This window comes from Phascolarctos cinereus, unplaced genomic scaffold (genome assembly GCF_003287225.1).
Source record: "Phascolarctos cinereus isolate Bilbo 61053 unplaced genomic scaffold, phaCin_HiC Scaffold_4;HRSCAF=312, whole genome shotgun sequence".
NCBI classification, from domain to species: domain Eukaryota; kingdom Metazoa; phylum Chordata; class Mammalia; order Diprotodontia; family Phascolarctidae; genus Phascolarctos; species Phascolarctos cinereus.
The window spans coordinates 471,845,187-471,859,235 of NW_027555847.1; positions in this window are offsets into that span (position 1 = coordinate 471,845,187).

The window sequence follows — 14,049 nt, forward strand, 5'->3', positions numbered from 1 at the left end:
TTTGTCCTAGTTTTTAAGTCCAAAATTTTGAACTTACAATGAACCTGATGCTATGGCTACAGGACAACTTTTGAATTCAACCTAATAAATCAGTGATACACCTGTTGAAAGGAAAATCAACTTGAAAGGTTAATCGTATAAAAACAGCAGAATGAGCTGGACAAAACACTAGACACGTTTTATTAAATACAACAAAAAGCATAATGGAGGAAATAATAAAATAAGGGACAATACAAATCAAGGAAATACAAAATTCCCAAAGGGTAAAAAATTGATGAATGCCTAATTATTAGAACAGCTACCTAAAAGCTATTGTTTTACTGTTTTCAATATTATATATGCATCTATACACAGCTTTTGTAAATACACATCCTCACAATTTTTTTTTTTGCGAGGCAATTGGGGTCCTCACAAAGTTTTTACAGCACTTTGAGAAATACATAAATCAATGATTTGCCCAAGGAGAAACTGGTCAACTGATCTCTCATCTCTCCATTTTCCCCCAAACTACCTTCTATTTGTTTAAGGTACTCGGTCTTCGGAGCATATTATTCAACAGAAGCCTTACAACAGTTAGAAGCTCACTGAGAAAGTCAGTCTAGTCCAAAACAAGAAAACAAAAAAGACAAAACCCTAAAACCAGAGACTTTGCCTTCAGGGGTGCCTAGAATTTTCTGCTTCATTGTTTTCTAAATTGCTTAAAATTTCAAAATAATCTTTCAAAATCTTATTTCGCCTCTTTTTCTCCAACATTCATTTTGTGATAGAATGGATCACCTCCATGAAAGGGAATGCTGGAAATGTCTTTTTCTCTTTGCACAAGGTAACATCGTGCAAATTACGCAAATGTTAAAGGTAACATTAACCAATTAGTTCTTATTCTATTTTAAGCAAGCTCACATGCCACTGCCATACACCTTAAAAAGAAACAAAAATACGAGCAGGAAAAGATAAATAAAACCACCACATGCCTGCCCGTGACTACTTCGAGTTCGAATGCATACTGCTAAATATCCACTACACAAACTCCGATTCATTCTTTCCTCTTATTCTTTTAAAAAAAAAGTTTCAGTAGTTTATGTCCGCAAGTTTCTCAGCTCATCCTTTCTTTCCTTATAATCAAGATGGTAGTAAACAGAGAGCGCCGCCGCCTCCTCCTCCTCCTTCTCCTCCTTCCCAGGGTTAGCCCTTTCTCTAATCTCGCGCTTCCCTTTCCCTCCCGCCTCGCTCTTCCTCCGCCCCCGCCATCGCCCCGCTCTGCCCCCGCCCCTCCACACCACCTGCTACTCCACTCTCCCTCCTTTTTCCACGCCCGGCGCTTCCCCGCCTGGGTTCTCACGCCCAACCAGGCTCCTTCCCCACCCTCCTCCTTTCTTCTCCCCCTCCTCCAGTCCCCGCCGAGGCGGCCTCTAACCCCTTCGATCCTGGATCTTATCTCCCCAAATCCCATCTTCCACGTCCCCTTTCCTCCTATTCTGCTACTTCAGTGCTTTTCCTTTTCTTCTTTGGCCATTCCCTCCTCGTCTCGTCTCGTCCCGTCCCAGCTGGGCTGGGCTCGTCTCCTCTCCTTCCTACCCCACACGAAGTTCTCTTTTCTCTCGATTGCTCTCCTGGGGGATTACTTTTAGCGGCGAGTCCCCGGCCGGCGGGTTCTGATTGGATGTTTTACGCGAAGGCTCCGCCCATACCCATGGCACGCGCAAAGAGGGTGGGGAGGGGAAGAAGCCCGGGGAAGGCGCGCGTATGCGCGCTCCCGCGGCCCCCGAGGCAGAGAGCGGCAGTTGCTTAGGTTTCTGGTTCGGGTGTCCGTAGTCCCCGGGGTCTCCGAGGAGGCGGGATGGGGCGGCTGCACCTAGCGAGGCTTCTGGGCTGGATAGGTGGCGGGGGCGGGGAGCAAAGGTTCCTTTTTCTCCCCAGGCTCGCTTCTCTCGCGCTTGGTGTCCCGGGTGCCGCGGGGTGGCCCCGAAGAGGGACAGGTTTGATTTACAGCCTCCTTCGGGCGGCCCTGAGGCCAATGCCGTGTGGGCAACCTCCCCCGCCCCCACGCTGCCCGCCTGGGTAGCCCGGATGTCTCTGCCCCCTATGGCCGGGCTGCGGACTCGATTATCAGCCCCAGTGAGGATCCTCTTAAAGAGACAGATAGATTTGCGGGCAACGCGGGCCTCGCCCCCCCCCCCCCTTTCCCTGCCCGGAGCTGGGCGAAACCCGAGCCGCCCCCCGCCCCCGCCTCTCGGCAAGTCCACAGCCGGGCCAGAGCCGAGCCAATGCGGCGGCCCAGCGTCCGTGGTCCGAGTGGCCAGCTGGGGCTGACCGAGTTTTCTTCCTTTCCCGGGCGGGCTCCAGGCGCGGGGAAAAAAATGGCCAGTCCGGGGGAGCGGCGGCCTGGGATTGGCTGAGAGCCGCGTGAATGCAGGACATTGTCTCAATTTCAGGCCCGGTCAGTGCCCTGGCCAGCCCGGCTCCATGCTAACCCGGGAGCAAGATGGGCGAAGAGCAGAGAGCCGGGGCGGGGGGAGCCGGGCTGAGCTCTATGTGTGTGTGTGTGTGTGTGTGTGTGTGTGTGCCCTCACGCGTGTCTGCACGCATATGTGGGTGTCATATATTGATGGTCCGGACACTGGGCTCGTCTACCAGACCGACCACTGCTTGAAGATAGGTTATTAACGGTGTCGGTGTTAAGAGAAAAATAAATAAAAATAAAAAGGTATTCTTCACAGATTGGACAGTGAGTTTCAGCCAGCCTGTAAATATTAAGCGCCAGCTGTGTGTCACGCGCTGTGCTAAGGGTTGCGGGTACAAGAAAAAGTACAAGGCGCTTTTCGATTCAAAAGATTTGCGATTTGGGGTATTTGTTTTGTCTCTAGACAACACATTGTAGAGGGGAAAGTTTTCGCCCACAAAATGCCAGGTTTTTAACTTTAGTATGGTGATAGTTCTTCCGGGCAACTTTGGCCCAGATGGAGATGCCTCCAAGTTAGCCCACTTTAATAACAAAACATAGACTCCCAAGAACAGAAGAGACTTAGAAAGTCTTAATTGCCCACCTAAAGGCAGACCCCAAGGAATGGCCTTAACTAAAAGCAAAATCTAGCAAACATTTCAATGTTTAATGTTTGGAATTGAGAGCGTAAGCCCCTGGAGGGTAAGAGCTCTTTCCTTTATTGTCATTGTATTAATGTTTGCAGTTGAGAGAGTGTAAGCCCCAGGACAGTAGGAACTCTTTCCTTCTAGTCTTCGAATTAAAGTTTGCAATTGAGAAAGTGTAAGCCCCGGGATGGTAGGAACTCTTTCTTTTTGTCTGTATCCCCAGGGCCCTGCACTGAACCTGCATCCTAGCAGGAATAAATGCTTGTTGATTAATTTAACTGCACTAACTTAAATGAAAATGAAGGAAATTTCAGTTAAATAGGGTACTACTTTCCAGCGTGTAATTTGAAAGGCAAGGAAATGGCCGAAATAGAACCTTTTGATATCAAAAGGCAAAAGTTTTTTCTGAGTTCGAGCAGTATATGATTGAAAAAACACCTATCCCTCCCCGTTTAATTTTTTTTTCCCCTAGTGACAGAGAAGACTATATAAACTTAGTAGCAAAGTGATGAAGTTCAGAGAAGGTGGGTATGAAATAAGAGAGAAGGAAATAACCATGGAGTTTTAAAGAAAGCAGATTTGGTATGTGCTACTTAAATTTCTGTTCAATTCACTAGACAATAAGTATCTACTATGTGCAGAATATCGTTCTGGGTGCAAAATTATATGTTTTACATTACACATTCCCTCACTGAACTAGTCATATTTGTTTTATATGGTACTGGGTACTTTAGGTAGTTTGTGAACTTGAAAAAAAATGTCTTTGGGGCATTCCAACAGCCTCATTAACTTGGATGATATTTTTATTTCGGTGTCATGATTTCTTCACTAAAAATGATGGAAAATACAGAATCGTCAAAATTTTGTAAAATCTACCAATTGAAATAGGATAAGGAACAGAGAAGGCCTGAAAGAGCAGAAGGATCCAGATTAAAAAGAAAAGCAAAGCAAATGATTCATTTAAGAGCACTACCTTCCAGAAAATAATTTGGGAGCAGTGAAAAATGACAGAAAAAAATCATTTGATATAACAAGGGTTTCAAATGAAACAAGATTTAATAGTAATTTAGGTTTTATTTTAAAGCTTGTCCGAAAAAAAAAATTTTGGAGGGAAGTTTGGAGAAGAGATGGAATGAAATATTAAACATTTCAATTTGTCTTCCCCCAAGGGAATCAGCATTGTAATTCTAGTTTTCCTTACAAGTGATTCAGGAATAGGTTGTAATGATTTATATGAAAATGCTAAACTAAGTTTTGAAGATTTTAAAGGTCATTATATTATTTAATTTCATGACAATTTAATTAGTTTTTTTAACCTAGTATAAGTTTTTAAAAAGCTATTAAAATTTAGTAATTTAGTAGAGCAAAATGAAAACAGTATAAGAAATTATAATGAAAAAGGTAACCAGCAAGGTGGCAATGTGATTCAGAATTTAAATGATTTGCTGAATCAATTTTCAAAATTTCTACTGCCTATAGAAAATGGAATCTAAAGGGCTTTACCACCTTATATGACAAATTGCACACTCCCTCACTTGATTACTGATCTCTAGTCATATTTGCTTCACATTGTATAAAATAGTTATGCAATATATTCATAAACTATGATAGCAAAACTTGTTTTGGAGTTTAGAAATTAATTACCCAGTTGTTCATCAGCTCTGTTTAGGGCATAGCTCTGTATATAAACATTTCTGCCTTAGCACTGCCACAGATTATTAATCTAAATGCTTGTTATAATTTAGAATTTCCACTTAAAATTTTTTTAAAAGCAGGTTGAGGATTCTAGTCTTTTACTATAGAAGGGGTAAACAACCTATGGCAAAGGTGCCATTGAGTGGCACTTGTGGCATTCTGCCACTCTCTACCATATGTTTTTCCTTTTTTGCCGTTTTCCCTCTTTTAGACATTTTTTTTTCTTTTCTGTTCAGCTATATCTTCCCAATGAGTGTCTGTCCCCAAGTGAGGATGCCAGTACACTCAGTCAACCAGTCAATTAATATTTGTTAAGTGCCTACTAGATGCCTGCTCCTCCCAGAAGATGGAGAGGATTTGGAAATGCCAGAAGAACTAGGCCAATGACATGAACCTAGGGTAAAGACTATCGAAATGCCTTTGGGACTGTATTGTCTCATTCTTGTTTCCTGCTCCAGGCTTGCAGATGACATTTCCTTGATGGCACTAAAGGATGACAGTTGAGTTACCTTAAAATCTTCATGGATGGATTATCTCATTTGTGGATATCTACATTCCCTGTATTTCTTTCCAGTTACCATCCTTGGCCATTTTGGTATTCCATTAGTAACTCAACCAAAGAACAGTTAGTAAATCTGTTGCTTTTTAGTAGCCACTGTGTAGATTAGGTGAGCAAAAAATTAGAGCCAAAGTGAAATGTTTTGAGTCACTTACAAATTTAATTAATTTCTGATTTGTAGTTCCCATTATTACTGATAACTGAGTTAGGTAAATCTATGTGACATTTATGATCAGAGGTCAAGACTGAGCCTTATAAATGAGTGTATAATGGCACTATATTCCTTAGCTTAAGTTTCCACTTAATACCACTTAGGCTAGTAACACCCAGCCACTCTTGGGAATTAGTCTGTCCAGTCCCTACAGACACTGATAGAGATAACCACATTGTCTCTCTTGCTACATAGAATTGGAACTAAGGGGAAAAAAATCCATTATCACAACTTTTACTCACTACTGCTCATATACTTTAAAGTTCTAATGTTAAAACATTTTTGTAAAAGGAAACACTATTTCTTTGTATGTGTGGATTTTTTTATGTTAGTTAAGAGGTAGTTTAGTATGGTGGGTAGGAGCTGGCTTTAGAACCAGGAAAGAATAGAATTTATTTTTACCCTCGTTTTACAGTTAAGGAAACTGGGGCAAACCGAGGTAAAGTGACTTGCTTAAGGTCACAAAGCTAGTAAGCATCTAAGGCTAGGTTTGAACTCAGATCTTCCTTCTATCTACTGTGCTACCTGGCTAGGTAGTACCCCTAAAATGAAGATCTTTTGGGAAGGAAAATGTATAGTCATGAAATGAAAAATAAATGCAGTGAACACAATTAATTATATGTCACGCTTAGGTTTTGTATGAATCATATTGGGAAAAAGTATGGCCTATAGCTGATGTCAGAAAGTGAATTTGTTATATCTTGTAATTATACCATATGTCTGTATATGTAAATTTGTTCAGTCATGTCCAATTCTATACATGGCCCCATTTGGAGTTTTCTTGGCAAAGATACTAGAAGGGTTTGCCATTTCCTTCTCTAACTCATTTTATAGATGAGGAACTGAGGTAAATGGGGTTAAAGTAATTTATTCAAGGTCACAGGGCTAGTATGTGATTGAGGCTGGATTTGAATTCAGGAAGATAGGTCTTTCTGACTCTGGAACCATGACTCTATACACTTTGATACCCAACTGTCCCTGTGTATGTAAATACATATAATTATTGACTACATAATTATGCAGAAATAACTTAAGAAGGCTGATGTCTGAAATTTGTGTGTGTGCTTAATGGCCTTGCATTAAGGCTCAGAACCATAAATACATACATGCTTTATATCCTCTCATTCATTCTTTCCCTCATTCAGTTCAAAGTGATTTCTTAATCAACATATCTCATATAGATCAGCTGTGCCTCATTTTATATATCTTTCTGAAAATATATATATTAATTTTTAGAAATAAAATTATTTTTATATATAATGGGAATTTGCCACCTAAATGAATCCTAGAATGAATCCTGTTGTGCTGGGATGTTTATATAAAGTAAATTACTATTATGTAAATTATCCATGGCTTGGTAAATCTAGATTTTCATATATCATGTCTGCTCAAAACAGTATAACTGTTTGTTACTGTACTATAATAGACTAGATTTAACTAAGTATGGCATAATTTAATTTTCTTGAGTATGTAAGTTTTGTAATAAAGAAAAGGATATGTTTTTGCTCAAGGTGATTCTTCAGACTGTATGTTTTCAGCAGTTACAGAATGGGGAAGACAAACTTCTGCTTTGTCCCTCTCTGTGTTACTCTTAACTGTAGTAGGGAAATATGCTGTAATTGGTTTTCCACATTTGCCAAGAGTCTGTTTCCTCTTAACATTCAGCATACTTAACAGAAGTCTTGTAATAGCTCCAAAAATAATAAAAATGGTCCCAAGAATAAAAATGATAAATACACAACATACTGTGTTTTTGTCATGGCTTTGGTTTTGTTATGTTCCTTTAACAATTTTTAGTGCCAAATCGTGTGGTAGAAATAAAAAGGTTTTCCTCACAGTAATAAAACCCAGTAAAGAAATTTAATCAATTACTTATATAGGGGTGAAGTGTTATCTACACAGTAGGCAATTACAAGATCCTGTTAAGGCACATTAGTACTGTACAGCATAATCATTTGACTTCTTAGTAGTCCTTTTTAGCTAAGTGTAATGTTATGATTAAATTTCATACTGTATAGTTAGAGAGATGAAGCTTATTGGGCTTATATGGTATTTCTTGGGCATGTGGTTCCTCTATGGCACAGTGCAGTGGAAAGACCCTGCAATTGATATCCGAGAATGTGGCTTTGATTCCCAGCTTTGCTACATATTACCTTTGTAACCTTGGTTGAATCACTTTTCTGGGCCTCAGTTTACTCATGTGTAAAATGAGTTGGTTTGACTAGACAATCTTTGAGATCCTTTTCTGTTTTAAAACCTATGATCTTAAGAGTGAAAATGATTGAAAATGCTTTCTTCAAAATCTCTTCCACTGCCTTTTGTCAAATAAGATTAAAAAGAAAAAAACCCTCTGTTATTAAAGATTCTAGTCCCTCCCTTTTTCTCTCCAAAAATGATTTTAAAAGCACCCCAAAATACAAATCTCACTTTCTGATAATTAGTTATTTGGGCATTTTTAAAAAGGGTAACTTTAACTGGGGTAGGAAAATTTTATTTTACAAAGGTTGGGGTAATTTGGTTAGAGCGGTACTTTGGTATATTTAACCCTACTATGTCTAGAGAAAGATCCATGAGCTGAGAAACAAAATGTAAACACTCAGGGGCTATAACTTAAAATTCTTAATTGGTCATTTACATTCCATGGCCAGTTCTGCAGATAGAGATTTACAGTTTTGGGGAAGAATTTTTGGTTTTTTCTCTGTATAGTTCAGGTAATAGTACAACCCTTGTATGTTAACTGTATATCACACAGTGGTCTTATACAACCAAAATGGGGAATCCAAGAAGACTATCAAAGTTCTCTTTGAACTTTTGAGTTACCAAACTGCCTGGTTAAATTTTGGCTCTTTGTCATTGGATGAACTTATGGATAGGAACACCAGAAATAAAATTGTCATATATCCTTTTGCACATATACATTCTATGGAGATTTTCTTCATGTTTCTATCAAACTAAAAGTACACTTTACTTTCTTAAATTAGCATATTTTTCCACATTGCATGGCTACAATGGAAATTCACCAAAGCATACAGCTAATAAAACTTTAAGTCTAACATAAAAGCATATTCATGGGGTGATCCACAAATCCCCACAAGACCACAGTACAGTTATCCCTTCCCCATCATGGGGATTGGGGACCCGGAAACCCCTCAATCTGGGAAATCTGTGTGAAAGTTTTTGGCCCTCTCTTAGTACCAGGGAAGTCTGAATTATTACAGTATTAAAAGATAAAATATGTTGATATTATACAATGCTATACATATATTTTGTGCATTTCTAAGTTTCTAAACCTTTTCTGTGTCATCTGCTGGCCTTGGAGTGTCATCTGCAGCTTCCACAAAACTCCCAAAAAATTCCCATTTAATTTCTTATGCTGATCCATGATATATCGAAACCTCAATAGGGAAAGTTTCAATATGGAAGGGATAACTATATACCATTTTGGTGAAAGTGTACAAGGAATTCTGACAATTTTGTGGGGCAAGTAACATTTCAATGAAGGGGCAGATTTTGATCAAGAAATTTAGTTTAAAGTAAGTTATTTTAGATTTTTCCTGATTTCAAGGTAAGAAAAATGGAAAGTAAACTATAATGCAGCTCAGACACTAAAAATAAAAATGTGAAAGTGCTCCATGTCTATAATGTACACTCATTTTATTTGGAGTAATCAGGGTTTCAGGGCAGGTAGGTGGCACAGTGAGTTCAAATCCAGCCTCAGATACTTGCTAATGATGGGACCCTGGGCAAGTCACTTAACCCTGTGTGCCTCAGTTTCCTCATCTGTAAAATCAGCTGGAGAAGGAAATGGCAAAACACTTCAGTATCTTTGCCAAAAAAATAAAAAATAAATAAAAAACAACCGAACCTCAAATGGGTTCACAAAGAATCAGGCACTACTGAACAACAACTGGGGTTTTAGTAAAATAGTTGAAAAGAAATGCAGTTTTATTCCTTTGGAGACCATATATTAACAAAGTATTGCCAAGTAGAGGCCTTTAGATAGTTTGACTAACTGCTAGATAAAACATTTCTAATTAGCAAATTGTTAGTACAGAAAGTGCTTCTAAAGTGCTAGAAAAATTTCTGTTCAAATTAAATAATATCTCATTTGTATTAAAAATGTATAAAGGCACAAAAATATATGGTTAATTAAGCTATTAAAAAAACTAAAAAAAAGTATATGTGTTCATATGTGTATCAGCACACCATTATCTGAAGTTCAAATGAGTTCCCCCTGACAGAGTAGAGAGATAGAAAAAGCATTAAATAAGTGTTTAACTATGTGCCAGGCACTGTACTAAGGGGCTGGAGATATAAGGTAAAGGTTGTCCTATCACACATTCTAGGGATCTCATCTGGGATAAATATTGGTCCCTTTCCATTTGAGAGTAATCCCTGGAGAGACTGATTTTTATTGGCTATCCTATTTTGGTGGATAGACTGTATCTCATTGAGTATGTTTTCTTTTAAGTTAACCTACTTATCCTAATGAGAGTTAGAAACTCCCATTTTTTTAGGATACACTAGAGAAGAATTAACACTTTTTTCTTCTCTTTTATTTTTGGCTGTAATAGAATTTTTTTCTAGTTTGTTTCCTTAAATCCATTTTAAAGCTAACTTTTGCTTGTTTAAATACTTATATACTATAGCATAAGTATTGCAGATTATATGAGAAGTATGGAGTTTGTATTCTTAAAATACTAGTGCCTTCCCCTATAGAGTACTATGGTAGCTCATAAATATTCTGATTCCCCCCCCACTTTTAAGCAGACCTAGAATGTTTGTCTTATTGTGACTTAAGTCCATACAGCTTGTCTGAAATCCTTATGTATCAAAAAGTCAATGGATAAGATTTGCCTGCTGGCTTAGAAACCCCAAGTATTTGATCCAAGTGTTTAATCCCTTTTGAGACCACCATAGCTCTTTGAGTATGTTTTCTTTAAGTTAACTTACTTGTTTTAGTAAGAACTTATAATGCCCTTGTGGCAGAGATAAATTGGGAGACATTTTGGGAGCACTTTGGTATAGGGACCCAGAGGAAATTTTCTTCCAAGGGGATTGTCTATAGTATAGAACCCTTGGAAAAATTTTGATCTCTCCTGTGTAGAAAAGGGATACCTAGAAATTGTGTCTGGACTCCATTGGGATAGCTTGATGCACCAAGGGATCATGGCAGAGTTTCTCACTGAGGATGGTTTGGTTTTTTTCCTAAAAGATGAAAGAATTACTTTCAAACCTAGGTCCATAATTCATGGAAGGAGAGCCTCACTTGTTTCAAGATTTCTGTAGGGGCTAAGCTTTCCTTCTGATATGAGGAGTTTTATTTTATTGTTTAAAGTTAGACAGTGATAAAACTTGGCCATACTGCCTTGCTCCCCAACCCCACTTAGCTGTGTTTCCGACTTTCTATATCATGTCTTGGCTTCAGTCTTACCCTGTATCCTCACTCCGAACCTGGGGCTTCTTCATCTGGAAATATCCTTCTGCTCTGTTATCCTACAGATAAGTTCCTACTAGTGCCTGCCTTTGGGGGATGGGTTCAGGCCAGCCAACCTTCATACTCCTCTAGGACACGACCTTTGCTTTTGTTTGAATTGGCATTCCCGGCATTTAACACAGTACCTAGAATGTAGAAGTCAACAGTGCTTATTGTCTACCTACTTGTGTGTGTGTCAAGTGTGGAGGGACCCTTAGTGGGAAAGGGAGAAAGCTTAGTATCTCCCAATAACCCCAGGACCCAGGGACAGTTTTGTTGTAGCATCTGGTATCCAACAGTACCACATAGAAAGGTCCTTTCTTGGAGTAGGTGAAGATCCTAGTTCCCCACGTCCTCCAGAAGATATTGTAATACCCCTCTTCTCCTGGGAAAATCTCAGTTGAAACCCCAGCCTTGGTACTCACTTTATTACCATCGTCAAGTTGCAACCTTTCTGAGATGCAATATTCTCATTTGTGAAGTGGGGATAATTCCTGTAGTACCTACTAGTACCCACAGGGTTCTTGAATTACTGATGAGATAATGTGTGTGTAAAGTTCTTTTCAAACTTTAAATCACTTTTCTTTTTTTTAGACAATTGGGGTTAAGTGACTTGCCCAGGGTCACACAGCTAGTAAGTGTCAAGTGTTTGGTCTGAGGCCAAATTTGAACTCAGGTCTTCCTCACTTCAGGAACAGTGCTCTATCCATGGCGCCACCTAGCTGCCCTAAGTCACTATTTTCACTAAACCAGTTCTTAATTTAATTCATTTTACAGTTCCCTGATTGACTTCAATACTCCCTCTAGCACCTATTTTTTCCTTTAATTTCCTTCTATATCATTCTTTACCTCTTCCCTCTCAGCAGAATTCATTTCACACTTTAGTGAGAAATTAGCGGCTGCCTGTCATATACTCTTCTCCCTTACCCCATGCTTTCTTGCCTCCACATCTCTCAATATCACTCTACTTTTTCTTTGCTCCAGTTTCTGAGGTGGCTCTTCTCATTGCCAAGGTCAGTTCCTCTAAAGTTACTAATCTTATCTTTTTAATTTTCACAGTCAGCTTGGCACCTCCCTTGGTCAACTTGAACATTCTCTCTGTCAACTTTGAACTCTCCTCATCTACTGCTTCCTTCTATTCAACCTAAAACATGCACAGATAACTCATCAACTGTTAAAAAATCTTTCCTTTGACTCTGCTGGCCTCTTGAACTCTTTTTTAGTTCTGTCTTTCCCAGCCTAACTTCTAGGAGTTAACTGCATTGGTTGCCAACATTTCCTCACTCCTATTCACTTTTTAAAAAAAATTTTTAGGCAATTGGGGTTAAGTGACTTGCCCAGGATCACACAGCTAGTAAGTGTGAAGTGTTTGGTTTGAGGCCGGATTTGAACTCAGTCCTCTTGACTTCAGGGCTGGTGCTCTATACACTGAGCCACCTAGCTGCCCCTCCTATTCACTTCTTAATCCTTTATCACTTGGTCTCTGACCCCAACATTCTACCCTACCTTCTCTAAAGTTATCAATGATCTCTTAGCTGCTAAATCTGATGGTGATGTATCCTATTTAAACTCAGTGAAACTTTTGACACTATTAACTACTACCTTTTGGTTATTCTGTTTTCCACTAGCTTTCAAGAAATGAGCCCCTAGCAGTCAGTTTCCTCTGATGAATCATTAGTTGCCCACATTTAAGCTTCTGTTCTGGGTCAGTTTATCTCTATAATTTATTTTGATGACCTAATTGGGATTCCATGGGCTCAGTTATGAGCTCTACACAGATGACTTCCAAATTTATATATCCAGACTTAATCTCTTCCCAGAGCTGCAGTCTCTCACACTGAGTTAGTATATGGACTTTTAACCAACCACTTGCTGGATATTTCTATCTGGATGTCCCATTGCTAACTCAAACTCATCAGGTTCAAAATAAAACTCACTATCTTCTCTCCCCTGAAATCACCTTTCCTCCAAAGTACCCTATTTATGCTGAAGGACCATTATCTTTTTAGTCCCACGGGTTTATGACTTTGCAATCATCCTTGATTCTTTCTTCTTCCTCAAACCTTCCCCCTAACCCCATACAGTTAGTTGCCAAATCTTATCAGTTCTCCTACCACAGTATCTCTCACATCTATTTCCTTCCCTCCAATTACACAGCCACTAATCTAAGTCCTTTTTACCAAGAGGTCATATCTATTTCTATACAGCAAGCACTCTATCCACTATAACAAATATGCTGTAGTTGGATAGACTTCCTAAATTTGTAGAAAGTAGGGGATAAAGAAAATAAGATTGAATGGAATATAATAATGGTAGAACTAGACACCTTATACAAAAAGAACAGCAGGTGGCAGAACCTGACCCAGTTCTGACTGGTTGTCAAGGCAAAGGCATGGAGCAGGAAGGTAGCAAAGGACGGGAAAACAGAAAGATCCCAGAGCAGTGGAATGAGTGGTTGGGAAAGAACAAAGGAAAATGCAAAAGGTAAGGGAAAATGGAAGCTTCAAAAGTACTAGAGTACTATTTGCTGATTTTCCTGAGATATTAGAGGATATAAGGCCTACAGAAAGAAAAGTCTTTTACAGAATCTGTGAAGAACAGAACCAATCTGTGAAGAACAGAACCAATCAAAGGACAATTTATCTTTAGGACAAGGTTAAAAGAAGTCAACAAGAGGTCTCCTGGTGGGACAGGGATTAAATTGTGGAAAACAAAGTCACTGTGACTCCAACAAACCATTTTTTTCCAAGTGATTGAGCTGATAGGGATGAACAAATAACAAATAAGTTCAAGGGGCAGGAAATTTAGTGATTTACTCTATGTACTTAAATTAAGTCCTTTACCCTCTGTAGTCTACTTTAAGGCAAAAATGAATGGAGGAAACTGAGAGTATTGTATTAGGAGATGTGGAAAAGAAAGTTAACATGGAGAAAGAAAAATAGGGACAAAATCTGACTAAAGTGAAAGAACCACAAAGCTTCCTCCAGATTTAAGTAAAGAAAAATAGATGAAAAATATTTC